Genomic DNA, 27633 nt, shown 5'->3' on the forward strand with positions numbered 1-27633 from the left:
AAGAAGACAAGAAGGGAAGCTGCATAAGGAGCAAAATAAAGAGAGGGAGACAAAAGGGGTAAAAGGAGAGAAGGTTAAGGAAGGAGACAAAAAAAGATGCTGGATAGGACTGAAATGTCTGAGGTCTAGATTTTGGAAAAGGTTTCTTTTTTCTCTGGTTTAAAAATCACGAATTTTTAAGAGTAGCAAATTTTCCTTTTTATAAATTTTAAACAAAGGGAACCTGCCTGTCCAAACCCCATACCAAGTCTTTCAGCAGAAACTTAACAACAAGCTCCTCAGGATTGCCATTATCAAGTCTTCACTATGGTTCTGTCTCAGCAAACCCCAGCCTGGTTTAGGCTGAAAGCCTGGAGAGGTAGAAAGACAAGCAGATTCTTCTGTGTCACTGCTTCTTTCCAAGGTTATTACAGATTAATAAACCTTAGGAGTCTATCCTTCTTTATGGATAGGGGAAATAAACATGCTCTGGAACCTTCTCCATATCTTGTCACAAAAGCTTTACCGAAGCCTAAAAGAAGACACACACACACAGCCCTGGTCTGGTGAATTCCTCAAATATGTACAAGTGAACTGGGGTAAAAATGTGGATGGAGGAGCCATGGTCCCTTTCTACAAACCAGCTCATTTTTAAGCCTGATACACACATTATATAGATGTCTTTTCTTACTAAAAGTAGTGAAAAAAGTGTCGCTTGAAGCCCAGAGACCTGAATGTAGAACCCAGAATATCCAGATTCATTCTATTGGGATTCATTTACCACCTGCCAGAAAAGCCCATAAAAAATGGAAAAAATGAATTTATTTACAATTGACCAAATAGAGAAGGCAGCTGGTCCACCCCCTTTCAGAATGACGTACTTTAATTTATAGGAGGGGGGTAGAATAAAAGCCAGAAAATAATGTGCATATGTAGATTTAGCCAGACTTTGGCCCATCAGTGAGCCAAGAAAAAAATGTTGAAAATCTGGTTCTGTTGAATAAGGGTGTAAGTGTCCTCTCAACAAAGGATAAATCAGCTTAGTAACTTCTCCTTTCAAAAGCATTGGGCTGAGTCAGAAAATCTAAAGCCTAGCTCCAGCTTTACCTCTAATTCACTGTGACTGAACAAAACTTAATTTTCAGATCTGTAGAGGGTGATCCTATCTGCCCTTCTGAAGATTCAAAGAACCCTGATAAAAACAAGTTAACATTTAAATCTATGGTCTGATAGGAAGCAATAAAAAAGGAATAAGAAGATGGCCTAGATAATAGGCTGTATCACCTTTTCAGTTAAAGGAATCAACTAACTCTGGCTGAAAGAATCAGGAAGTGCTATGGCAGACAGTGGCACTGTACCTCCATGAAGACAGGCACCCACCCAAACCAGAAAAAGCTCTAAAGCTACATGCACACAAATCTCAACAGATGGAAGTAGACAGAACCAAAGAACCACTAAAACTCACACATATTATTCAGAAAAAATAACAGAAAGGTCATACAGCAATACCTTGGTATACTCAATTGTTTTCAAACTCACTACATTTGGTATTTGATGCATTTTGGTGCAAAAAAATTTTGTCCTTGTCTTATGTTTGGTATTTCATATGCAAGATAGAACTTGTCTGTGTTTTTTGGCTCACGACTTGCTACCCTTTCCAGCCAAAACAGTGTTCTCACCAATTAATGATAAATGCTGAGGTACTTACTATACCACTGTAATGACCACAATATTGTGACAAAGAGCTCAGGCTCCAGTTTGAGATACTTGGGTCTCAATCCCGGCTCTGCCTCTCTGTCTCACTACTCTGTAACCTTAGACAAGGTACTTACTTTACTCTCTTGTGCCACAGTTCCTCACATTTTTTTTTAAAAAGTTCCTGCTTCATAAATGAGTTATCATGAAAAAAGCCTTTACCTCAGAGCCCTGGCATAAGTACTCAATGATAGATATGGTTATTTCACTCAAGTATTACAAAAGGATCAATCAGAAGCAATTCTTTTAAAGTCCTAAAAGAAAGGAAAGAAATGTTTCTATTGCTATTACACCTGTTATGTATCATGCATTGCACCCAAAGCCTTAATTATTCTCATAATTTACTGGAACATAGGTCAGCTCCAAAGTGTCTTTTCTATTACTGTATGGACTTTGTTATTCCCAAAGATAAGAAGCCTCTTGCATATCAAATTAAGCACCGACAATAAAAAAAAATTTTAGGAAGCAGACTAAATTCTCCCATTTTATACTTGGTCTTGTACACCTAGGGAAAACAGGGAGGGACATAATCCAAGTACAACAGCAAATTGTAGTCCAACTTAACATAAACAAACACCACCTCACTCCAACCCACCCCCAACCCTAACTAAAAGCTTACAAGGGCTTTTATTAATTTGGATCACACCCCTAAAGATCAAGAAGTTACTAAAACAAGCAGGCCTGGATGAAAAGAAATACCTGTTCAAAACACTTTATACAATGAAATGGACACCTTTACAAGAAACAGTATGGACTGTGTTCTAGGTGGGCATTCCATTCGTTTTTGAAAACCACTTTACTAAGGCCTAAGTAACTCTTAACTTCACGTCAATCTGAAAAAGTGCTCCTCCCTTGGTCCAAGCTATTATTTCCAAGCATTCAAACTAAAAATAATAGGGGGGACAGGGATTTAGCTTAGTGGTTCCACCGCCTGCCTCGCAAGCAAAAGGGCCCAAGTTCGATCACTGGTACCAAAAACAACAACAAACTTAAAAATAAATAAATAAAATAATAGGGAACAAGTTCTACAAGAGGTAAAGAAACCAGGAAATCTATGGTTGGAACCAAAAAGATAGTATCAAGATCCTGGCAAGTCCAAGGCCCTGAGTTCTATCCCCAGTACGGGGGAGCGGGGAATATGAATATATAAAGAGAAAATTATGAGAAGACGAGCCTAGACATGAAAGGGTGGGAAATCAAGCAAGTTATGGGACAAAAGACAGTGAACACTTCAGTGGGCAACAGAGGAAGAGACTGCCAGAACACTACTACACTTGTAAAAGAAAAAGTTTTAAAGTAGCATGTCCCTATAGAATACTTACTGTTTATAGAGTAGCAATCTCCAAGAGCTGCAGGAAGACTAGATGAAAGGGTATTGCTGGAGAGTACTATCATCCTCAAGATAAGTAGGAAAGGGAAGCCGGGTTCTCTAAGCCCCTGGGTGGCAACCAGGATCAGAGTGAACAGCACAGAAGATAATCATAGCCTAACCTTCAGGCTTCCTGAGTCCAGGCTCACTTTCAGATGGCTTCCACTCTGCTACAATCAGTACTTGAGGGCTCACAACTCGTCACAGGTAGGGAGTAAAAGACTAACACAAAGCAAATAGCCCTTGATTGCTCCATAAACCATGCCCGCCAATTGATTAGCTGGTTGTTCCAGCTGCCCCTAACCTTCTAACTTCAAAATTGCCTCAACCCTTCGAGACCAGTTTTTCTCAGCCTTGACCCAACCCTGAGGTCTTACAGCTCTACCAAAAACCTCTCACTCACAGGGGTATCAAACTTTGATTCATTTGTTTCAAACAGGGTCTTCATACGCAGTTTAGGCTGGCCTGAATTTGCTATGTAGCTCCCGCTGGTCTCAATTTATGGCAATCCTCCTGCCTCAGCCTCTCAAATGCTGGGATTACAGGCGTGTGCCATCACACCAAGCTTCTGACCTTGAGTCTTGTAATTAGAGTAATAAACCAACCTGCTGTGTTGCCATGAGGGTTAAAAAGATGACCTCATGGGCTGGGGATTTAGCTCAGTGGCACCGCACCTGCTTGCAAGTGCAAACCTGAGTTCAAGCCATGGTACCACATTAAAAAAAGAAAAAATGACCTCACAATGTAATAAAAATGCAGCCACGTCATTCACACACACACACACACACACACACACGGATTAGTATCATTCTGTAAACCCCAACAAAGACAGGTGTCAGGATGCCCAACATATCACAAAAAGAGGCCCTGAAAAGTGGCTGGTTTTTTGACATCAGGAGACATTAAGGGTCTTGAGCCCAACCCATGTCCATGCATGGGAACATAATGTACGCCATAAACAGGTGAAACTCAATCCAGGCAGTCACCAGGCTGCCCAGAGGAACATCCAGAGAATATAACAAATGTGAAAGATAACCATTCTTGCACACTCTGAAAGCAAACAGCATTTCTCCTTCCTCAGCTGAAGCTATCTCCAGTTTTCCCCTCCTCCTTCCCTAGAAGAACCAGCCCAGCAGGAATTATCAAGGGAGGCACAAGTAATTACTGTTTTCTTTTTTCCATGCTAATGAGACATTGGATGGCTCCCCTTCCCCCTCGTGAGCTGGAAGCAAGAATCTTAAGGCGTTATAATCAGTAATCAACACAATATAGCTTGGGCCAGACAGTGCTCTGTGCAACTGAGACTATGTCAAGGATGGCTTTCATGACACCAGTGCTGGAATGTCCTCTACTATTTTACAGAAAACCCAAAGTCACAGAGGAAAGTTTGTGGCAAGGCCAGAACCAGTCTCCTTTTTCCCAACAAGGATATTTCCCATGTCACCTAGACTTCCTACAATACAGAATGACTTTAGAGTTGTCCTTAAGAGGCTGAAACTACAAGTTTCAAATTCTCATAACAGCCCTTGAATAGGTATTTAAACAGCAATGACAATGTCCTGCAGATGCCATCTCCCAACAAGAAACCCAGGATTGGGGTGGAAGGCTAGAATGTGAGAGATGATGCTAATTTTACCCCAAAATTAAAATCACAAGTAGATGGGGGGGAGGGCGATGCCTGTGAATTTTAGTTGGAAACCAGCTCAGTTATGTGAAAACTATAGGTACAATGATAAGAGTGTTTGAACGATGGAGCTCTCCATAAGAATGAACTTCAATTTCTGGCAGCCTGTAATCACAGCACTGGGGAGGACTGCTGTGAGTTGGGAGGCCAGTCTGGGCTACATAGTAAGTTCAGGGCCACCCTGAACTACAAAGAGAGACCCTGTCTCAAAAACCAAGGTGGTGGATAAGAACCTCAGTCTGTCAGTTCCTCTTAGAAGTAAAGAAACTAAATCCAGCATTATCAAGAAGTTTCACAGAAGAGGGCCAAAGGTGAAGCAGGAAGACTGAAAAATATTATAGCCCAGGAACGATGTATCTCTAATAAAAGGAGCCAGCACTTGCCAACGCTGTGCTGCAAAGACAATGGTTAAGGTTTTTAAACTGAAATAAATTATAGAATCCAGAAAAGCTTGTTTTTCAACCTGAAAATTGGATCCTGACAGTCTCTAAAGTCCCTTGCTTTTGTCTCACTGATTACCCATCCCAGCTCTAACACTTCAGAAGGATTCAGCAATTTAAATCCAGTTCTCAGACTCTAGGCAGAAAATACTGCAAAGCACCAACCCTGGGTATCAACACTTCCTCACTGGCTTCTGGTACACAGACTGAATGGGGTTCTTGTGGTACTCCGGAATATGTTAGTACTGACCATCAGGGTTCATTTTCTAGAGGGAACAAAATTTGGTGCTGTAGCCTATGAATGGATCCAAGTCCACATGAGAGTCCCTACCTTGGTCAGCTGCCCAGCACTAAAATCCAGCTCTGAATCTAAGGCCAGGTCTCTACTAATGGCCACTCTTCAGAGTCCACTGATAGCCAGGACATCCACTGCAAGGCAGGTAGCATGTGAACAGACCTGAGGTTGAGCCCTGATTCTGCCACCCAAATTGAGTATCCCGAGTACTTTCATCACTGCTTATTTGTCTGCCTCCTCTACCTCTCTTCCCTACTCCAAAGCAAGGGATGTTGCCTTGTATCTTCAATGGGTCAGTCACCAAGAGCCATTATCTACCAAATACTCTACAGCACTGATGGCAAGCCTTTTGGAGATGAGTACCCAAACTGCAACCCAAAACCCACTTATTTATCACAAAGTGCCAACACCTCAACTAAACCTGAATACTAAGGTTTTAGTTCAGAAAAAAATAACTCATACATTAACATCTTTTGTTTTAAAAAGAAAAACATAGGGCCAGGGATTTAGCTCAGTGGTTCCAGCACCAGCCTCGCAAGCTCAATGACCTGGGTTTGATCCCTGGGACCACAAAGAAAAAAAGAAAAACATGCATGCCACTGGTTCGCCACCAGTGCTCTAGAAGTTCTCATGCGTATAAAATGGTACTAAAATCAACAGTTATGAGGATAAATGTGGAGGAGGGAGTACTATTTAAGTTATCTAGATAGTGTCTGGCACTTCTACTATCTTGGATGCCCAGGGCCATTTGCCTGAACTAAACTAGACTGCACATCCCAGAGACATTATGCTTTGTTGAAAACTCGAGTCAGCTGGACCTGACTCCCAGGGTCTGTTCCACTCTAGTAATCAGATCAAGTGCCAGTTCCTAGACCCCTTCAATAAAGATAACTAGAGAACTGCTTCTATTCTTGGCCTTTTGGCTAAGATCAAGTGTAAAGATAGCTAGAGATGACTTTCTTCAGTTAAAGCCGTGAATTCCAAGCAAATGTGTGGGCAGATACTAATATTCTAAATTGAAAGGTGGAGAGAGAGGATTGCAGGGGAAAAGGAAAAAGGCTGTACTCTGAAATTTGGGCCTCACAGAAGAAATCCAAAATCCCAGAAAGTGGCCAGAGTTGTCTGTCTATACTGGAGTCTGCAAGGGTCAGATATAGGAAGTGAATTGGCTGAGGTCACACAGTTAAGCTGAAGGCAGAAATGAGCTTAGAGCCTACCAAATACAATTTCCCTAGTGTTTTTTTTTTTCTCCATTGTATAGTGCCGATGCACAATGCTGTAGAAAAAGGGAATGAAACACAGGGGTCTCAGTGTAATGACAGGAAGAGGCACAAAGGGTTCCAAGTGGTACTTATATAGGTTAGGAGCCTTAACTGCCCTACTACCAGCTGAAGGGTAGAAACAAGCTCAATCTGCCCACAAATGTCAGCAGTTACTTCAGGGAAGGGTACAGTATGTCATCAAAGTATCATGAGCCCTTCCCCCCCACCATACCATCTGCTTTGTAATCAAAACCTTCTCTGTGGCCAGGGGTTTAGCTCAGTGGTTTGGTTGCCTGCTTCGCAAGCACAAGGACCTGAGTTCGAATTCTGGTACTGGGAAAAAAAAAACAACAACAACAATAAAAAAACCCTCTCTGCCCACCCATCCCCAAGTTCTCAATTCAAACTATGTTCCAGTTTTTCTAAGATATCTTGAGTTTTCCACTAGAGGGCCCTTAGACTTATAAAGTAGGGGTGAAGTCAACAAATAGGCAGAGTAATAATTCTGTCTCATGAAGAACTGGATTGATGAGGCTTCTATTTATCATGCTCACCATATTCACCTCAGCTTTCAGCCAGTTACATGACTAGTCCAAAATCATACAGCTAATAAAAGCAAATCAGGACTTGCCTGTGTATTGGGTGTCCTTTTGTGACCCTAGTGACTTTCCACAAATTTGACCTTTACAAAGTTCTGAGGCACAGGTAAGATACATGTTCCCCACTAAATTATGTTGTCCCTTTTGAAAATTCTTATTTGATGGGCCAAGGATGCAGCTCTGTAGTGCCACGCCTGCCTGGCAAGCACAAGGTCCTGAGGTTCAATGAATCCTGGTACCAAAAAAATTAAAAAAAGAAAATTCTCATTTAATACTTCCAATCCATTTCAGGCCTAGTTCTAACATGTATCTTCTCTTACAGAAGATATAATTACATTCTAACTCTGAGATAAGCAAACTTTTTCTGTACAGGGCCAATAATTCTTCTAGGCTTTGTGAGCTACAATAGTCTCTACACTACTCAGTTCTACCTCTGTAATGCAAAAGCAATCACAAGTAAGTTCACTGGGTCTGTGGCTGTATTCCAAAATGACAGTTAGCTACATTCAGCCAATGGCCACAGTTTGCCGACACCTGTTCTAACTAATCTGCTGTTTCCAATCACCTCTATCCAACAGTCAAACACACTGTATCACAGCTCTCCATCCTCAATGGATTCCTCCTGCTTATAGCATGTGGGTTAAATTCTACTCTCTTTCATCATAACCTTTCCCTGCACACTATACTCTGATCACACTAGGCTGTCATGTAACAGCTCAGATCTTTGGCTAATTTCTTTAAATCCTACAATCCTTCTCTATACCTCTGCCAATATTCCCTATATTCAGAGGTAAGCCCAGTGCCAAAACTTACAACAAGTTTTTGCCAGTGACTTGCCCCACCTATGAGTTAATCCTTCCTCACTTTCTGAGGAATACATTCCCCAGGTAAAACTGACCAGCATAATCTCTCTATATGTTCTCATTACAGCAAGCCGTCATAGACTATCCGTCCTAATTTACTGAGAGCAGTTGGAAGCAGGAAATGTATATGATACATATTATTTTCTGTATGTGATACACAGTAGGCACTCAAGCTTTCTATCCCTTGAAAAAGATCTGTTCTGCCTTACATAATTTTCATATACACATAGCTGTTCCTTACTTTCTACTGCCTCCTCACTCCCCCACAATTCTAAGCTTCTCAGGGGCCGGGACTGTTGACTCATTCAATTGTATCCCTTGCAGTAGCTAATATGTACCACTCAAGTGTCTGCTTACTTCTCAGGCCTAGAACATGGAATCTCTGGTTCTAGCTAAATGAAATGACTCACAGTATCAACAGATCCTTCAGCTTGCTTCATGGGCTTGACTTTGTCCCTTACCTCATGATGTTCCTTTAGTCTAGCCAGTTAACTAATTAGATAGTAGGGCCCAAGATCAAGCACCTCTCAAGGTAGCTCAAGCCTGTGGTAAGTTCAAGGAAATAAAGAGAGGCAAAGAGAAGAGAGATTTTGTTTTTTGGGCCTCCTTGGCCCTGACCCCAAATTGTATCCTTAACATTAGCCATAAACTGACCCTAAATCCAGATTTAGTCCTAGACCAACAAACAGCCTTCTAACAAGTTTGGAACCTTGGTCTCCAAAGGCATGGAAATTTACTTAAGAAAATAGCTGCAGTCTTATCTTACTGAAAAGAAAACTCAAGAGGTTATGTGGTAGGAATCAGAATCATCAGGAATATCACCTCTGGATGCAGAAAATAGGGGTCATAGGTAAGCCTGTAGCCCACAGGAATAACTATCCTAACTTGAGAAATATGTGGGACCAAAGACTAAACTGCTAAAGAGAAAAACAAAACAATTACACAAAAGAATTTTTCTCCTAAACACAGAACAGAACACTATTTCATCTGGGTAAGTGAACATGTCACAGGCATGGGGTACTTAGCATATCTGCCATTCCAGAACTATGGCTGTCAAGTTTTAATTAGAGTAATTAGAGTTAAAAATGTAATTTCATTTCAGGGGTATTTTGAACATATTCCATTAATTTCTTTTTTTAAAAGAACACAGAAGGAGGGGCAGGCTGCACGTAGCAAACAGGATTGTGCCATCAGCGAAGCCAACTCATGTGCTCAGGCCAGAAATTTCAAACTACTGCCAAGAACCCACAACACCTCTGCAAGCTTGGCCCAGAAGACAGAGGGCTGCTGCTCTTTAGCTTTTCTCTCTTTTTTCCCCACAGAATTCTAGAAATAAGTTTCAACTGGCACTGCTAATAAGCTTATCACCTCCTTCCTACCTGCTGTTCCAGTGTTACTGACATCCAATGGCTACTTCTATAGCCCAAAATCTGGCAAAGGGCTCAGAGCAAGCAATGTGATTTGCTGCATGTTAGGAACTGCTCTAATGCCCACTCCTTTACCAAAAGTTCAAAGACACATCTTTATGTTTTTATTTCTGTTGGTTCCCTGGTCTGGGGTGTATGCCTTTCCCTGCCTTGACTTTTATGCTTCCTTCAAAACACAGACCATTATGTCCCCCAGGAGAGCCCTTTGTAATCCCAGAGTTCCTTGTACATGCTTCTATTAAGACACACAAAACAAACTGTGGTTTATAGTCTTCTGACTAGGATGTTAGGTTGTGAAGTAATCTAGAAGTCTTTAACACTAACATAAGTCCTGACACAGTCCCAACTCATCAACTATTTGTTGAACGATCAATAAAAAGGGAATTTTGTCTGACCATGTTGTTTGGGGCACATGTTAAGCCTTCAGGTTCTCCGATGCCTAGAAATATCTAGTCATAAATTCCTTCCCCTTCCTCATATAAGGAGCAATTCAGAAACCTGACTCTACACTCCACAAAGAAGAAAGCCCACCCACTGACCCCAAATAATGACTGATATCTCCTATTAGAGCCTGCTCATTCCTTAGGGACCTTGGAAAAAGATGAGAATGCAAAACCAAGCAGAATCTATCCCTCCCAACCTCTCCCCTCACTCCACAGCTGCCTCACCACTGAGTTTTAAAAATTTCCACCAGTCTTGTGGGGCTCCAGAAAGGGGCCTGACCTCCAATTTAGTCTGTAGGAGCTAAGAGAGGACACAAAATTCATCAGCTGGAATTGGTGTTGCAAATGCCATAGTATAGTACCAGAGAATATGCTTTGTGACACTGGGCAGCCAAATCACTTCATTTTGATGTCTCTCAGTTTGTTTTTTCCAGTAGGTTGGGAGAAATAGCCACACAATGGGCTTAATACCCCAGCATGTAACACTTTATAGGTATTAAGTAAGTGACTTTCCTGTCTGAAGAAAGGGCATATACCATTAACCCCACTATGTATGTTCATAAAAGTACGGAGAACTGCTGGGCATGGTAGCACATGCCTATAATCCCAGCATTCCAAACTCTGAGGCAGGAGGATTGCTGAGTTTGAGGCCTGCATGGGCTACATAGTGAGTTCAAGGCTAGCTTGAACTACATAGAAGACCTTGTCTCAAATAACAGCCACAAGCCAGGGAAACCTAACAAAGGCAGATACAAGGTAATCATTTCATCACTGGCCCAGGACAGCCTGCTAGTCCCAGGAGAGGACAGCTATACCAGAACCTGTCCTGTTCAAAGGTGTAACTAGAACCATTTCAGGGTAATCAGATCCCCCAACACACACACACACACACACACACACTCTCTCTCTCTCTCTCTCTCTCTCTCTCTCACACACACACACACACACACACACACACACACACACACACACACACACGGAGATAGAAGCACTCACTCCCCAGTCCCTCCTCCCAACCTCCCAAGCTTTCCAGGCCTGGCTGTAGGCTCATATTGATCCATTCCTAATTGGGAGCTGTGTCAGCAATTTAAACAGAAGGTTGGGGCCTAGGCTGCCCCTGCTGGCCTAAGGCCAAATGTCCTAAAATGCCCTGCCCATGGTAGACTCCTGTATAGTGGAGGATTATCCCAGTGAAGTAGAAAAAGGTCCCAGACTAAAGTTTTCATAAAACAGCAGGCAATTTTAAAATGGAAAGGGTATCTTATGAATCAGCTTTGTTGCACTAGTTGAGAAAGCTGAGATCCAGAAAAGAAACTTGTCCAATGTGATAAAAGAAGAAAATGCAGAGCTTCCTACTTCTAGTTCTTTCCTCTAGATAAGCTGTTTCCCAACATTCCTATATGGCAGAAGGACTCAGGGAACCTGTTAAAAATTCTAGTTTCTAGAGCCTATCTCAGAGATTCTGATGAATACGTGCAATAGCTATAGCTCTCTTTTGCTAAATATGTGAACATCTTCCAAAAGAACTCTGAAATCACTGATCTGGCTTGGACTTAGTTCAAATTTATCTTGGGTCATAATAGTCATTTAAGAAGCAACCTACTATTATTTGATCCAGCCCTCCCCCTCCTCCATGTTCTAGTGGCTTAAGTCCAAATGATCTATCTGCCAGGCATGATGGCCCTTGCCTGGAATCCTAGCACTTGGCTGAGGCAGGAGAATCATTGAGTTCAAGGCCGGCCTACACAACATAGTGTATTTAGAGCCAACCTAAAATACACAGATACCCCCTGGCTCAATAAAAAAGCATCTGTCATCATAAATAGTTGAGACTTAACATTTCATTAGCTTGACTGTCAGCAAAGACACTTCCTGTCAAAGCTAGTCTTCAAAGACATACAAACAAGAAGGGCAGTAGTAGCACCAGGGTATAAGGAGTATGTGGGAGATACTCTTACATGGAGCATATGTATGGTCTAAGGTATGGGTAGAAATTTTAGTATACGTGTAGGTATGTGGAGAGGAAGACTTCTGTGTGTATGTTCATCAGTGAAGAGTATGGTACCTGAGAGGCTTGAAGATACTTTTGCACCACACATAATTCTACGTACCTGGGTAGAAGAGAGTGGGCATGTAAGAGGGTAAATATGTGTATATTGGAGGGGGGAAGAAATGACTTGAAAGTGTAAGGGAGATGGTATTGATGTATATGGAAGAGAAGAAATGTGTGCACCATAATGGCTCAGTAATATGTGTATGCATGTGCTGTTAAGGCATAAAAGCCCAATGAAGCAAGAGGAAAAGTGAATCTATGTGGCCTGTACACCTGTAGGCATGAGAAAACAGACATCCACAAGCATTTCTGACTCACCCAGCTCTGGCTGTGCCTGAAGGCTCATACCAGAAAGGAGTAGTCCTGTCTCCAGAAATTCTCACTGATATTGACATTGTGACAACTACTAAAAAAAAAAAATAATAAAATAATAACACCCCCAGCATTGTGGGAGGTTAAAAAAGTTACTGCGCCAATAAAACATGAGACAGATAAGAAGCAATTATGCCACAATTGCTTCTCAGCTTCATAAAGGGAGGTGTTTGGAGTTAAATATTGTGTAACTGATTCACATTTCCACTCATAGGCCTGGATTTCCTGAGTTAGCCGAGAAAAAGCAAAAAAAAAAAAAAGTTAATGAGAAAGGTAAATGATAAAGTAAAAAATAAAAAGGAACTAGAAAGTGGGACAATGAAAGAAAGGAAAAGGACTGGAAAGAAATCAAAACTAAAAGGTTAAGAAGGTCAATAAGAGGTAGGGAGAAGAAAATGAGAAGAAAAAACAGAAATGGCAAAAGAAAGAGTATTTCCTTTATGCTAGAGACCTACCATACATTCTAACAGGAATTCTGGGTGATGGGAACAGGTGGGTTAATAGATGGGCCTAACCTCTGTACTTCTTCACCGTTTTCACTCAGCTATTCTCTCCATCTGGAATATTCTTCTCACCATCTGAATTTTCAAAGTTATACTCAAATACTACCAACTTCTAGATGCATCCAAGATTTCTCCCAGTTCTCTATATGCCCAGCATCTCTATAGTCCTAGCACTCAGAAAGGTGAGGCAAGAGGATTACAGAGAGACCCTGCCTCAAAAAACAAAAGCAAAGCAAACAAAAAATAATTCCACTATACTTCCAGAGTACTTTGTAGTATTTCATCTATAGCATTTAATGTAAATTTCTGTTTTTCATTCTGCAAGCACTATTTGTACTAGTCCCACTACAGAGACACAAGGGAAACAGATTGGGAGCACACCCACTGCCCCTTGGCCTGTAAGTTCTCAATATCATGAGAGGATTAAAGGATGACATAATACTACAGAAGTACAAGCAAAATAAACAAAAGATTAAAATTTAAAATTAACTGTGTAGTGATCAGGGAAAGGCAGCATTTGAATCACAATAAAAGGTGAAAAGAAATCTGTCAGGTAGAGGGGGCAGGGAATAGAGGAAATAGAATAAAGTAATGACAGGGCCTGACACATCCAGGAATTTTCAGGGTACAAGTACAGGAAAATGTCAGCATTAGCCACTATACTGCTGACATAAAGCTGCAAAGTAAGATGGCATCAGACTATATATAAACCTAGGAGTCAAGGCCAGTGTTTCAATTTTATCCATTACTACTTCAGGTGGAGAGGAGGGGACAGTTTAAAGATGTCTTACCTCCCCCGATTTATACAAGTCCTCTAAACACAAAAAACGTATCTGCCCACGGCCGTGGCATTTCAAGTTCCCAGGAAAAAGACAACTTGTGAGAAAATGGACAAAGCAGGAGAGCAGGAGGATGCAAAAGGGAGGGCAACAGGGTTTTAAAAGGAGGTAATGGGAAGAAAACAAAAGAGGAAGAGGCAAGAAAGGCACAAGAAGGAAGCAGATTTATCCTGGCACACTGAGGCTCCTTGGGGTTGAGTTGTCTTACATCTTTCTAGATTAAAAATGATGATAATATGACGACGACGACGACGACGACGAAAACGACGATGTCCACCTGATGCTGATACAAATAAAACCTTTGCATCAAGAGGCTCAACACATTACCAACTGCCACCTCAACTCTCCTCCCCAGTATGACAGAACTACAGCAAAGATGGAAGGTGTCAGCTCAGCTTTACCACCTATTCCAAAGTAGATACAAAGTCTTTTTCCTCATGCACTAAATATGCATTTGGCAGGAGCAAAAAGGTATGGAGTTCAAAATGGGGCCTACTCAAGATCTATGTCTGCTGGTTAGGGTCCTAGAAGAAAGCTCTGGTTTGTTCTCTGCACCAGTTTCACATGGAAAACAAAGGGAGTAAACAAGGACTGAGAAAGCCTGTGAAAGAGATTACAGAAATTGCATCAAAGAGTGATGTTTAATGTGGGAAATCTGTCCCGATGTAGGACGTCTCTTAGCTTTACTCTTTCCAGTCTGAGCTATGGCTTGTTTCAATCTAAAAAGGACGTAGACCCATACATGAAGGTTTTCCTGATACCACCACCCAGCTCTGTCCAAAGTCTAAAGTTCCTGCCCTGACCTATATTTTATCTCACAGGCTCACAATGCCTAGCCCCAAACCAGTGTCTTTTCTGATCCACACAAATTTGTTTAAAAACTTCTGAGTTAATTGACAACGTTCAAAATCAACCTTCCTTTTTAAAAAATTTAGATTTCTAGCTGCCCTTGAAATTGTTGAGATTTGGCAACAATGGACTGTGTAAGGGTACAAGTCAAGAGGTCTGCTCTACTCTTATTATATGCTTTCTCATTTATCTGAAAAAATTTTATCATCTACTCCATAATCATGCAGTGCTAAGAGGAAACTTTCACTATCCCTTTATGCTCACATTTTTATAAACCCGAACACTGAGAATGTTCTATTTAAATGTTTAGGATATTTTATTTTTAAAAAGAGCAAACTTTTAAATTGTTGTAATATTTAAGTAATCCTACTCCAAAAATAATCTGAATACACTGACACTTCAGAAAGATGTTTTATCCTGTGATTTTTTTTTTTTTTTTTGGTATCATCCAATATGCAGCCATGTGTCCCACTTAAGAAAGGCTGGCCCTGAACTCACTACTTAGCCCAGGCTGGCCTCAATCTTCCTGCCTCAGCCTACATACCAGTGTTCAGTTACAGGAGTGTGCTACCACGTCCAGCTGGAAAACATTAGTAAGACAGATGGCTCCTGCCTTTGCACAACTCACAGTTCAGTGAGGCGTAATGGGGAAAAGTCCTACAGTATTCTGGAGGAACAAAGACATACTAAAGGTGGGAGTAGTGGCAGCTACTTGGGAGGGTGAGGCAAGAGGACTGGAAGTCCAAAACCAGCCTGGGAAACTTAATGAAACCCTATCTCAAAAAAAAAAAAACTTAAAAAGGACTAGAGCTGTAGCTTAGTGGTAGCCTGCTTACATAGCATGTGTGGGGCCTTGGGTTCAATATACTGTACAGCAAAAACTAAACTATGCTGAGGATGTAGAGTTTATTCCATGAACAATCTAGAAAAGGTACTTAACCTCTCTGAACCTATTTCCTCCTCTGTAAAAGCAAAGTACACTTAGGCAGCTGCTGCTGAGTATTATTTCAGCTCAAAACTCTACCATCATGAGAACTTAGCACACTACCCTTTCTGAGTTCCTAACACTTATTAGCTTCCTCTCTTTATCTGGGAAATCGTGATCAGTTGTCATGGAAATTACCATGGTACTCCACATACTGAATGATGATGTTACAGTAATTACAAGAAGTCACAGGCAGTGAGAAAACTCACTTACTTAGAAAGTCATCTACTTCCAACACAGAAGAGCTGCATCTCTGCAACTGAAGAGAAAAAGACCATGCATTAATTCCTACGTAAAATAGTTCTGATCTTAATTAGATGTCATAGTTTGTTTTTTTTAAATGAGGTACCAAATCCACTGCCCCTGCCCTAGCTTGTAAGTATTAGGGACTACCAAAAATTAAAGCCAGGTACTATACACACCCATAATCCAAGCTGCATGATGCTGAGGCAGGAGGATGGCAAATTTGAGCCCAGCCTGAGCAACTCAGTGACCCAGCAAGAACCTGTCACAAAAAAAAAGGGCTGGGGATATGGCTCAGTGTGAAAGCTCTTAAATTCTATGCCCAGGGCTGCCCCCGCCCCAGCCAATTTAGCAGTGTGTGATATATTTCTAGCTGTCTGGTGGCCTGAGGCAGAGGATTGCAGGGAGAGGGAGGGACCCAACTTAAGAGCAAGATCCAGTAAGTCTCAGCAAGTTTGCTGTTCTTATGACTTCCTACAACAGGCCAGAACACAGTAAACCGCAGCAGCACTAAAGTTCTCAATAAAATCAAGATAATTCACTTAGTCCCATAAGATCCACCAACACTAAAACTAGAGAGTTCCATCTAGAGATAGACTGGTCTTTGAGGGCTAAGCAGGTAGCAAATTGAGTTGACCAAGAATTTTCAAAACAAGTGGTAGTCTGGTGATAAATAGCAACTGGCTCTGGGGCTTGGGTATCAAAGAGACAACAGGAAATGGTATGCTTTGACAAACTTGAGAACAAAATATGCTTCTACTGGAAGGAGCTTGCCAATAAGGAAGCACTAAGTACAGAAAGAAAGAAATGAAGAATGTGATGTTGCAAACTAAAGTCTTCTGCCAACTCAGGCTGATGCTCAAGAGTTACCAAGATCACAGCCACATCTCTTTGCTTCAGAGACAGACAACAAACTGATTAAACATGGGCAAGACAGTGTATAAGGAGCCCTGGCAGAAGACCAGCAGAATAGGTATGGCCTTATTCCTACTTGGGTGAAAAATTGTTCATGGTCAGCATCAGCATCAAAACTCTGCTACCTCCTCAAAAAATCCTACTCTCTTCATATGGTATGCCACCTTCACAGGACATGCCAGGGCTATCTCCACTGAAAGGCAGCCCCGATCTCTCCAGGCTGCAGACCAACTCAAAATAAAAATACTGTAGGCTAAACAAAGTATATATTCAGGACTAGAACAACTCAAGGGGCTTCCAGTTTTCAATCCCTTATCTAGAGGGCAACACACTCTGGAGAAGAAAGCATGAAGGAGTCCCCAGTGAGATGAACACCGAGCAGCTTGGTTCCCCTAAATGGTTACCTTTAAAATTCTTTCTGAACTTTACAATTAAAATTTCATAGCCAAAGAGAAAAATTCAGTCGGATACCCTTGGGAGTGAACAATACCAATGCTAAATGTTTGTTCTTTCTTGAAGCAAGATGGTATTTCCATGCTTCACTCTACCATTATTCTATCATCTACAGATTTCTTCAGGATTTCCATAAATACAGTAATACCTTGCCAAAGGGGGGTGGGGACTAGCTGTACTTGAAACAATAACTCAACCCAAGAATGAACTATTTTATTATGGAGAAAACCCTTTTCTATTTACCAAGTCATTTAGACTGAGCAGGGTATACAGACAGACATACACAAACAAACACACACACACACACACACACTCTCTCTCTCTCTCTCTCTCTCTCTCTCTCTCTCTCTCTCTCAGCTTACAAGAAAAGGCACCTAAAAGGATCAACAGAACTTGCTTCTTAGGTCTGAAATGAAAATTAAGGTTTTATAGGTACAAAGAGCCTAGCACAAGATAACCTTCAATAAATATTAGCTCCATAGCATCAACACAGGGTACCAATTATGGTATCTTAAAGTGAGCACACAATTCAAGGTAACTATTATAGTCTTACCTTGAAACTCAACAAATTGGGTATTTCACATATTTGGACACAAAAATTTTATCCTGGTACTCAATAAAAGCTAGAACTTGTCGATGCTGTCTGCTTTGTAACTTGATAACCCTTTCCACCCAAAGCAATTTGTTTGGTACTCATCATTTTTGGTACTTATCATGCCTTTCGGAACCAGTTACAACAAATACCACCAAGGTACTGCTGTACTAACATGAAAGGAAGTTAGGTTTAGAACCCAGATCAGATTTTTAATCTAGTACTCAACTTGACATGGGCTTGGATATCCTCTGGTGTATGTCCATGGCAGCTCTGGCACCCCTTGTCTCCCTTAACAAACATCCCAGATCCTGACATACGATCAGGAGCTGACTGATGTGCAACATGAAAGTGCTGCTCCCTGGGAGCAGCCAGGGCCACCTTATTTTCCCCAACCAGGTAATTTAAGGTACATTTTCTAATATTTGCTGACAGAACAAAGAAGAAAGGCTGTAAGACATGATCAATGTTCGTGCCAGCCTTCAAAGTGATTTGGTAAAACTACAGAAAAACATCCAGCCAGGGTCCACCGGCAGGATAAAAGCTGACAAGAAATGGCAATTTTTCCCTGAGCAAATATACAAGTAATAGATGAGCTCTGAGAGACTAAGCTCTCTTTAGGTTCTTGTGTTTCCCTCCCTCTATTTTAAGAGCACACAAACTCTCTTTCTACATACTTCAAGTATAACTGCTTGCTGGATTAATTTCTTCCCTAAAATGATATAAAGAGATCATTCTCATCCTTCTATAATTTACATACAATATGATCTTTTCCACCCGCTCTGGGAGGCTATAAAAAAGCACTGCCCTTTCACTAAGTATGGGACACCGCTGTACCCACTGCTTATTAGCAGAAATAAGAATGCTACTGTCTGGTCATGCATCTGTGTTGTGTCTCCACTCAAGTTGTTCCCATTATACAAATATCTATCTCTACAGCCTAAATCTCTATGACTTCCTGGTAAAGCGGAAGAGAGAAGAAGGTCAAATGAAAAGATATATAGTTGTTGCTTCCAGGTAGTTTGAGCAATAACTACAGAAACAGAAATATTAACATTTCATAAATTATAAGCACAGCCAGCCAGAATATTAGATTAGGGTGGTCTTGAATAGCGAATAGTCACTATCCTTGTGCTACAAGGTTCAGCCAGCTCGAATACTCCCTCATTCTTTCTCCCAATCATACCACTCTTCTTTATATCTTATAGATGAGAGAAGACAGGTTCAGAGAGAGAATATGACTTCTCCAGTCTGCCCTTATTAGTGCCAAGGAACAGAAACAAAACTTAAGTCACCTGAGCCAACTTCTATACCTATGCCTTATAGCTTATTATTGCACATCTTTATAATGTTAATATCTCCCCTAGAGAAACTGTAAGGTTCCTGAAGACCAGAGTATGCCTAACAAATTTATATTTCTTCCAGCACCAAGTAATGTACCAGTAGGGACCAAACATTTAGGCCAATTGATTTCAATACTGTCCCAACCTTCAAGGATTGACACAGGCATACTCTCTCCTTTTAGACCCCAAAGGCAATGCCAGTTGTTAGAAGAAATCATGAAAACCGCACAACATCCTAAATAACATTTTTAGGATGGTAGAAGGACAACAGAACTTTAAAATTAGGGCAGCCTCAAGGTTCCCTCTTTCTACCTCCATTTCCTAGGGCTCCTTGCAGCAAAGTGTTCAAAAGAAGGCTAACAGGCATAGCAATGGGCTTTGCAAACAACAATTTAATCGCAATTAATTAAGCCATAAATTGATCAAATGGCAAAGTTCACACTTCACATAATTCCACCTGCAAACAAAAACAGAGCTATTTTCTATCAAAACATAGTATAATAAAATGTAAAATAATTAAACATGAAACTTAATTTTCTTCATCTCTAAAAGAAAAAGAAGCTAGATGATACCAAATCTTTCTGGAACCCGGCCAGAGAACTGATGTGAGGAGAACAGGGAAGTCATTAGGCAGACGTCTGGCCACTCAAACCTAAAGGACAATGCTGTTCCCCTACCCTAATGTTCTTGGCTTTATATACTGGGTGGCAGACACCTTTACAACTGAAAATATATGGATAACAGACAGAAGAGAGGGAGAGGGAAAGAGAATGTCAAAAATAAATCTACAGAAGTCAAATAATCATACAAATTCTCTTGCCTAATGATATACAGTTATCTACCAACTATGTTAGTTCCACTCTGAATTAACAACACAAATATCTGAGCAAGGGCAGCAAAGGCAGGACAAAGCCAAGATCTGCTTTACTTACATGTTTTTCCCTCTCAATACTAAAGGTAAACTGAAGGCGGGAATCATGTCTTGCCTGGTTTTTACACTCTACACAGGAAGAACACATAATAAGTACTCCAAATTAGTAGAATGAATGGTCGACTTAGATATGGAAGGTGGTTAAATTTCAAAGCATAAATAATATTATACCAGATAGGTAAACTACTGTAATAAGGGTTGATTTTAATTGGTATGAAAATCCATTTAGGGTGAGTCTTTAAGGTTTTAAGAAAAATTATTCTTGTGCTCAATTGATTCATGCAGAAACTCTCATTATTATATTGATAGCAGTCCAAAAGCCTTAAAAAATCATCTGTAGGAGCAGAAACATTTGATTTCTCAGTATAGAATGATATCTTACACAAAGAAAATTCAGACTTACAAAAATGTTATGGAAATGACCCTTTTAAATCTACTGCTGGTTTGCTTTCACTAGCAGAAAGAAATACTGAGGAAACTAGACAAATAAATCAAGAGAAACCACGCAAAGAGCACCTTTAACTAAGCTTACTTAAATCCTTAATACAACAAATAAACATGAGAGAGCTAAATACCAGATATATATGCCTCTGGAATAAAAAAATCTAGCCAACATTAAACTCCAAACTTAGCTTTCTAAAAGAGAATATTGATTTGGAATAAAACAATGATTCTTAGCTTGACAAACAGAACTATTGAGTCTCTACAGATGGCACTTCAAGGGCCAGGTAACCTCAGAAGGGATACCTACCTCTTAAGGGCGACAGCTCTAAGAAAATGTAACTTTCTGGTCTAGTGTTGTTCCAGTCCTACTATGTGAGAAACTTAGAGGGTCCTTTAAAAATCCTGAAGAATGCTTCCTAAAATTTTCCCTTTATTGTGTGATCTTTAAATAGTTTTCTAGATGTTTAAGTATAACTTTTTAAGAGTCTTCGACTCCCAAATTTGTTCCATGGGACTATGGCTCCAAGTTACAATGGAATTCAGCAGACAATCCTCATAAGCAATCTGTTGTCCACTCTAAAAAGCAATATCTATTTGTTTATATATAAAAAGGTATCTTTCATGAACCAGAATTTAACCCTGAGATTCTAATAAAGCTTTTTCTCCTTCCAGAAATGGATTCTTAAACTATTTCCACAAAACCAGAGATTATCAGGCTGCTAAGAGGTAGAAAGTCATTCAAGATTATCTACTTCAGCCTCCTCGTTTTACAAACAGGAAGACTAAGATCCCAGAGAGTATTAGGTAATTACAATTAATGTGAGCTTGACAAGCCTCAAAAACCCACTGACTGCTATTTTCCCCAGTGGAACTCACTCGGTATGTTGGAAGAATAGCCAGTTTTTCACTTTAGTTTAGTGGTGCACTCCCAAACTTGAGTAGCCACAACCCCCTTCCCTACCCAGCATAGAGAGCAGGGGGCAGTGCGTAGCTTGAGTAGTTATTCTGGAGATGGAGACTAGAGCAGAAGGACAATAGTCCATCCTTCATCTTTTCCTTCCAGGAGGTACAGACATTTATTATCATGAAGGCCATTATGAAATAAGATACTAAAACACTAAGGAAATAGGAGAGGCTGTGAAAACAGAAAAGATAACTAAAAACGATAAATGGGCAGATTCCTATTTCTATGTATTCAATTAAGTGGGGGTGGGGAGGTAAGTTCAAAGGAACCCTGGACCCCTTCTTTTGGTAACAGGGCTCAAACTCGGGTCCTTGTGCTTGCGAGGCAGGTGGTGGAACCACTGACCTAAATCCCCAGCCCTGGACCCTTTTTGTACCCCCACATTCCATCCCTAATCTTTAGACCTTTATAGAATTTCAGGAACCTCTAGATTATTTTATGAAGAAACACAGCCAAAGAAGGTAAAGGATTTGGATAAACCCACAGATTAAATTGCAGAGATCAGATCAAATGATCCTCCAGCTAAACAAACTTTCAATATATTCCACAGCCCCCTCTTCCACATCCTCAGGGTCTCTGAACTGCACTCTGAACACAGATCTAACTAAAACTTTCCTCACAGTACCCAAGGAAAAGCAGGCCAACATTATTGCTGTCATTTTCTCCCTTCCAGTTACACATTTTATACATGAAGCTAAAACTGAATAAAGCCAGGTTTTTAAAGATAGTCATGTGGAAACTATCTCGCTATCTCCAACCCTATCCCCAATCCCAGTCACTGCCTAAGAAAGGAGAGGTAACATCTCTCCTAGAAATATATCGCCTAAATCATCACCTAGAATCAAAATGTTATTGCTAGAAGAGACCTTGAGGGTCATCTAGTCATTATTTACACTCATTATTTAGATGACTAAACCTAGACATTTGCCTTCTGGTGAAAAGCTAAAGTATAGAGTAAGACCTTCTGTCACCAGTCTATAACATCCCCCACCTCTCCCTATTCTGCCCTGTCTGCCTCAACCCCATCACCTTCTCACCATACCACTAAGGTATCTAAGCTCCTGAGATCTCCTGCCTTTTCGGAAAAATGGGCCCCTCAGGCTATTCATAATTTTTGTCGCAATTCCTAGCTTCTTTTTTGCGGGGTGAGTACTGGGGATCAAACTCAGGTCCTTGAGCTTGAAAGGTAGGCAATGGCACCAGAGCTAAATCCCTGGCCCTCAAATTCCTAGCAGAGGTGATTTGAGACTCAAAAAGGGATACACTGTTACATGTAAAGTGCGATACACTGTTACATGTAAAGTGCGATACACTGTTACATGTAAAGTGCGATACACTGTTACATGTAAAGTGCGATACATTGTTACATGTAAAGTGCGTTACACGTAAAGTGCTAAAGGGCAGTGGCGAGGAAAAAAAAAAATGTATGCTTTTCTTGACTTCAACACAGCAGTCTTCAGTACTGTGCAGGGCCTAGATCTCGAAGATCCAGCATTTCTCCTTCTCAAACCTAGTGTTTACATCATCCAATTTAGCCAGGGATAGTTAGATTTTTGTTGTCACACTCTCCCTTCCCACCTCCTATCTAACACAGAGTCCAGAGATCTGTAACTAGAAGTAAATGAAAGCAGATGGAGAAGACCTGGCATGAGAAACCCTCTCCCTTTCTTTATGTGCTCCTTTGTCCTGTATTCCCACCTACACAATTGCACCAGGCAGAAACTTAGATGTCAGCCAGCTTGAGTCCTTCCTTACCCTCCACACCAACAAACATTTGATTGTCTTATCACTCAATCCCACTGTTTCCTACATATACACACACACTACCATAACCTTCATACAAAACCCATCACCTCAGGCCTGAATTACTCCACTAGCCTAACTGGGCTCCACCCATGATGCTCTCTCTAGCTCTTGGTCCACTGCCAAAACAGACAGCCAGAGATATCCTTGTAAGACATCCTTCCCTTGGGATATAGTCTGAAGTCTTCCACAGGAGCAACAAAGTTCTTTGGTGATTGGATCTTTGCTTACCTTGCCAGTCTTCTCCCTTACCACACCCACTCTCACTGATGCTTCATGCTTCACCCAGTAAATCTTGAGAAATTTATTTAACCCCTCTGGGCCTATTTCCTTACCTACAGGATGAAAACAACTGCACCTACCTATCAGAGTGGTTATAAGAAAAAATGAGTTATTACATTTTAAATGCTTAGACTAGTACCTGACAGATACAGTAAATGACCAAAGGTCTCACCTAACATCACCACCCCAGACTTGTATAGTTTCTTCTGCCAAGAACAGTCTCAACAATGCCTCTTTCCTGCTGCTTCTTTTCCTGGCCTATGTCTAATTTTTCTTAAGGTCTAGGCTTGGTCAACTTCTCCAAGGAAGCTTTCCCTAACCCTCCAATGCTAAGTCAGATGCCATTCTTCCATGATTTAATGGTGCTTGTCTTTGTCACAGTACTTCTCATGTGGCTGTTTCCTTACCTGTCTTCCCCACTAGGCTGTATGCATCCAATCACTTCTCAGCCTTTTGGCTAAAATCAAGTGTAGGCGGTATGCATCCAAATTCCCAAGCCTAGTACATGCTGACGGATGGTTTTTAACTGTTCAGTGAGCAGGGGTATGGGGAAAAAATAAGAACCAAGTCATAACCATGTAAAGGTACAAGATCACGATGATAAATATAACTGTATTGTTTGCTTTAAATGTACCAATAAACTTAACGGGGGGAAAATATAATAAAATAAATGTACCAACATTTTTACAAAAAATAAAAATAAATTATTCAGTGAATGGAATACCTTCCAATAATGAATGAGGTGTCCAATGAAACAATCTCAACAAGCAGTCAATTCAAATGTTGGCCAGGTTGTCTAAATGACTTTATGGCCCTTCAACTATAAGATTCTACCTAATAAACAATTCAACACCCTGACTTCAGTGGTTTGGACTTCAGTGGTAGGCAATGTGGGCCATCAGAATTTTAAGGAAAGCATGGACAGGGACATGGACATGGACATGAACATGAACGAGGGTAGGGAATGTTCTAGAGATAAGGTACAGTCCCCATCTCTAGAACATTTCCTATCTGCAACCCAGTTGGCATGTGACAAAATCCAACCTTTCATGAACATACACATCCCACCCACCCCAAACACCCAGACAAAGAAACAGTCAAACCAAAGAGAACTTTGAAAGGCTAAGTACACCATCTAACTCTATCCTATATCCTCACAAGCAGTGAGAATTGATAAATACCCTCTAAGAACCTAAATGTTAATCCTTCCTGTGTAACTTTATGGAAAGGAGACACAGAGGAGTGTGTCATAAAGTTAATCCACTTAACCAGCCGCTGTAGTATGATCCAAGCTGCTGTCACAGCACTGCTATTCCTGATCACCGCAGCCCCATATGCTCAAACGCTGGTCAGAAAGGCAGGTGCAAACAAACAAGGCAAAGTGGGGGAGCTGTCTAGTGTCTATTTCAAAAGTAGGAGGTCTCCTCTGAGGATATAATTGGGAGCTACTACAAATCCAGAAAAGGCTTCAGCAATAAGAAACTTCAATCCACAAAAGGGGGAAAAGAGAAAGCTTTCAGAGACAGAACCAAGCCTAGATTCATGCTCTGGGGCTTCTTGCCACACCCTACTGCAGATGACAACAAATCAGTTTGCATTTACAGAGTACTCTGAGATGAAGGCACTGAGTGCCAGCTTTGTCAGTCACAAAAAGCCAAATATTGTATGATTTCATGTATGTGAGATTCCTAAAGTAGACAAATTCACAGAGAGAAATTAGAATGGCAGTTGCCAGGGGATAAAAGGAAAGGGAAGGAGATTTACTGGGAGATCTAGAGATAAATGGCAGTGATGGATGTGTAACACTGTGAACGCACTTAATGCCACATTAACTGTACACTTAAAAAGTTAATAAATGAAATGTATGTATATAAAACGCCACAATTTTTAAAAGCACACTAGTTTTAAAGTTATGCTGTCTGCTGTTTGAATCCTGGTTTGGCTATGTAACAAACAAGTCACACAACTTCTCTAAGTCTGTTTCTTCTTCTATAATGATAATTAATAGGTTGCTCTGAGTTAAATGACATATTCCATTGAAAGTCCTTATTCCAGTGACTGATGGTACATGTTAAGCGCTTAATAATACACACTGGGCATTTGTACTACAAAAATGCACTTTTCTCACTGTCCCCACAACAGCCCTGTGAGAGATTTCAGATAAGGAAAATGAGGCCCAAAAGTCCACATTGAATAGCTCAGTTCATGATGCCACATCGAATCCTCTACCCATGAGCCATCTTGTACTCTACACTTATTAGTTCTATGATGGAAGGCATCATACCTTAGGGCCATCAGCCCTAACCTTGCTGTTTCCACTGCCATATAGTTTAAAAAAAAAGTGAGACATAAGCCAAGCCCTAAGCTCTGCAAACTCCCCGACACAACTAGATTAAAAATCAGATAATGGTTACAGAGTACTGTAAATTATAAGCCACAGGAAGTGGCTGGGACGATACAACCTCCTTGAGATTTCCAATTATTGAGGAGTCCCAATCTTAAGGCCTAAGTGGTTTAGTGCCATTTTAAGAGGTGGCAAGATATGGGAGAAATAAAAATTACAAGACTGGAAGAAGACTGGGAATTTCTGTTCTAACTCCTGACACTAAGCAGTCCGTGAATTTGACAACTTATTTCCCTTTCCAAGGTTCAGTCAATAGGAAAGAGAGGGAAGGCAGATACTAAAGTTGGAACGAGATAGTTGGTAAAACCCTTTCAACCTCCTATATGCCACCACTTATAAATATAAATCTAGAATCTTGGAAGGTGGAGAGAGCAAGAGCAGACCTACCAGCTCTAAACAGTTAATGCAAACATTAGCAGACTCCCCAAGACCTGGCTGAAGAACTCTGATTTTTAGACATTCCTCAGAACCAGGACCAAACACACTGAAAGAGTGGTAAAGTTCATTTTAGTTTACTTTAACCCCTCTGGGCCTTATCTGAAAATAGGAAAAATAAAAACTATTTGCAAGTACCAAGTAGAAGCAGATAACCTGGGCTATACTTTGCCTTCTCCCCCTCCCCAAATACAAAAAACAGCGAAGAGAACATTCAAGGATTGGAGGAGGAACATGCTATGAACAAAATGCAGGATCAATTTCGCTGTTTATAATTAAGAGCTCCTTGGGCCAAAGGCCAGAGAATTTCAGTTGTGTTTCAGATATGGAGTCTCCTGCATTCATCAACCTCTACGGGAAATACCAGCAAGAAATTCGTCCGAACTTCCTTTCCCTTGGAGCCCTGGTAGCAACAGGGCCGGACCGCCTGCCTCGCAAGCCCAAGGCCCCGAGTTCCATACCCAGTACCCCCCAACAAAAAAAAAAAAACAGTGGACATTGGCCCAGGAGTCAAGGAGAACACGGAGTCTCTAACTAAACAGGAAAATGTTACCTAAAGGTAAATCAAAACACTCCCTAGGCTAAGTGATGACACGTACACCAGAAAACATAAATATAAAATATAAATAATCATTTCTTTGCACTTCTTTGGCTACTGCGAGTTGGAGCAAATTATTTAACCTCTTTGCACCTTGATTTCGGCTTTTGTAAATGGAGGCAATTCTAGGAAGCCGTTGTGAGCGTTAAACGTTGTGAGCGTCCTACCAAGCTCCTCAGTCTTATTAAATGTTACCTGTTGGTTTTAAACGCTTCTCACACATATTAGTTCTCTCCCTGAATTCGCGAACACCTGTGAGGTTAGTTTTTCTTTACCCCGCTTAGAAGTGGGGCAAATTAAGACTTGACCGCAAGAGTCTGGGTGAAGTGGGGAATACGACCCGAGCTCGAGGGCCTGTTGTTCCTCTCCTAGATCAAGGTGTGCCGCGAGCCCAGGACCGACAGAGGCGGGGGCCGAGGCGCTCCGACCCGCAGGGAGCGAAGACAGCAGCAGTTCTGCGCGCCTTGGGGAGAAAACAGCCCCAGCCCGGGCGGGAGAGCCGGAAGAAG

At 41.0% G+C, this 27633-nt stretch overlaps 1 protein-coding gene across 1 annotated transcript in view; it reads right to left on the minus strand.

Moving 5' to 3' along the window:
- Raly (RALY heterogeneous nuclear ribonucleoprotein) overlaps positions 1-27633 on the minus strand; it is a 76456-nt gene that overhangs the window by 48123 nt on the left and 700 nt on the right. The window lies entirely within an intron of this gene.

The sequence above is a fragment of the Fukomys damarensis genome, unplaced genomic scaffold (assembly GCF_012274545.1).
Source record: "Fukomys damarensis isolate Sample0158 unplaced genomic scaffold, DMR_v1.0_HiC HiC_scaffold_22, whole genome shotgun sequence".
NCBI lineage: Eukaryota > Metazoa > Chordata > Mammalia > Rodentia > Bathyergidae > Fukomys > Fukomys damarensis.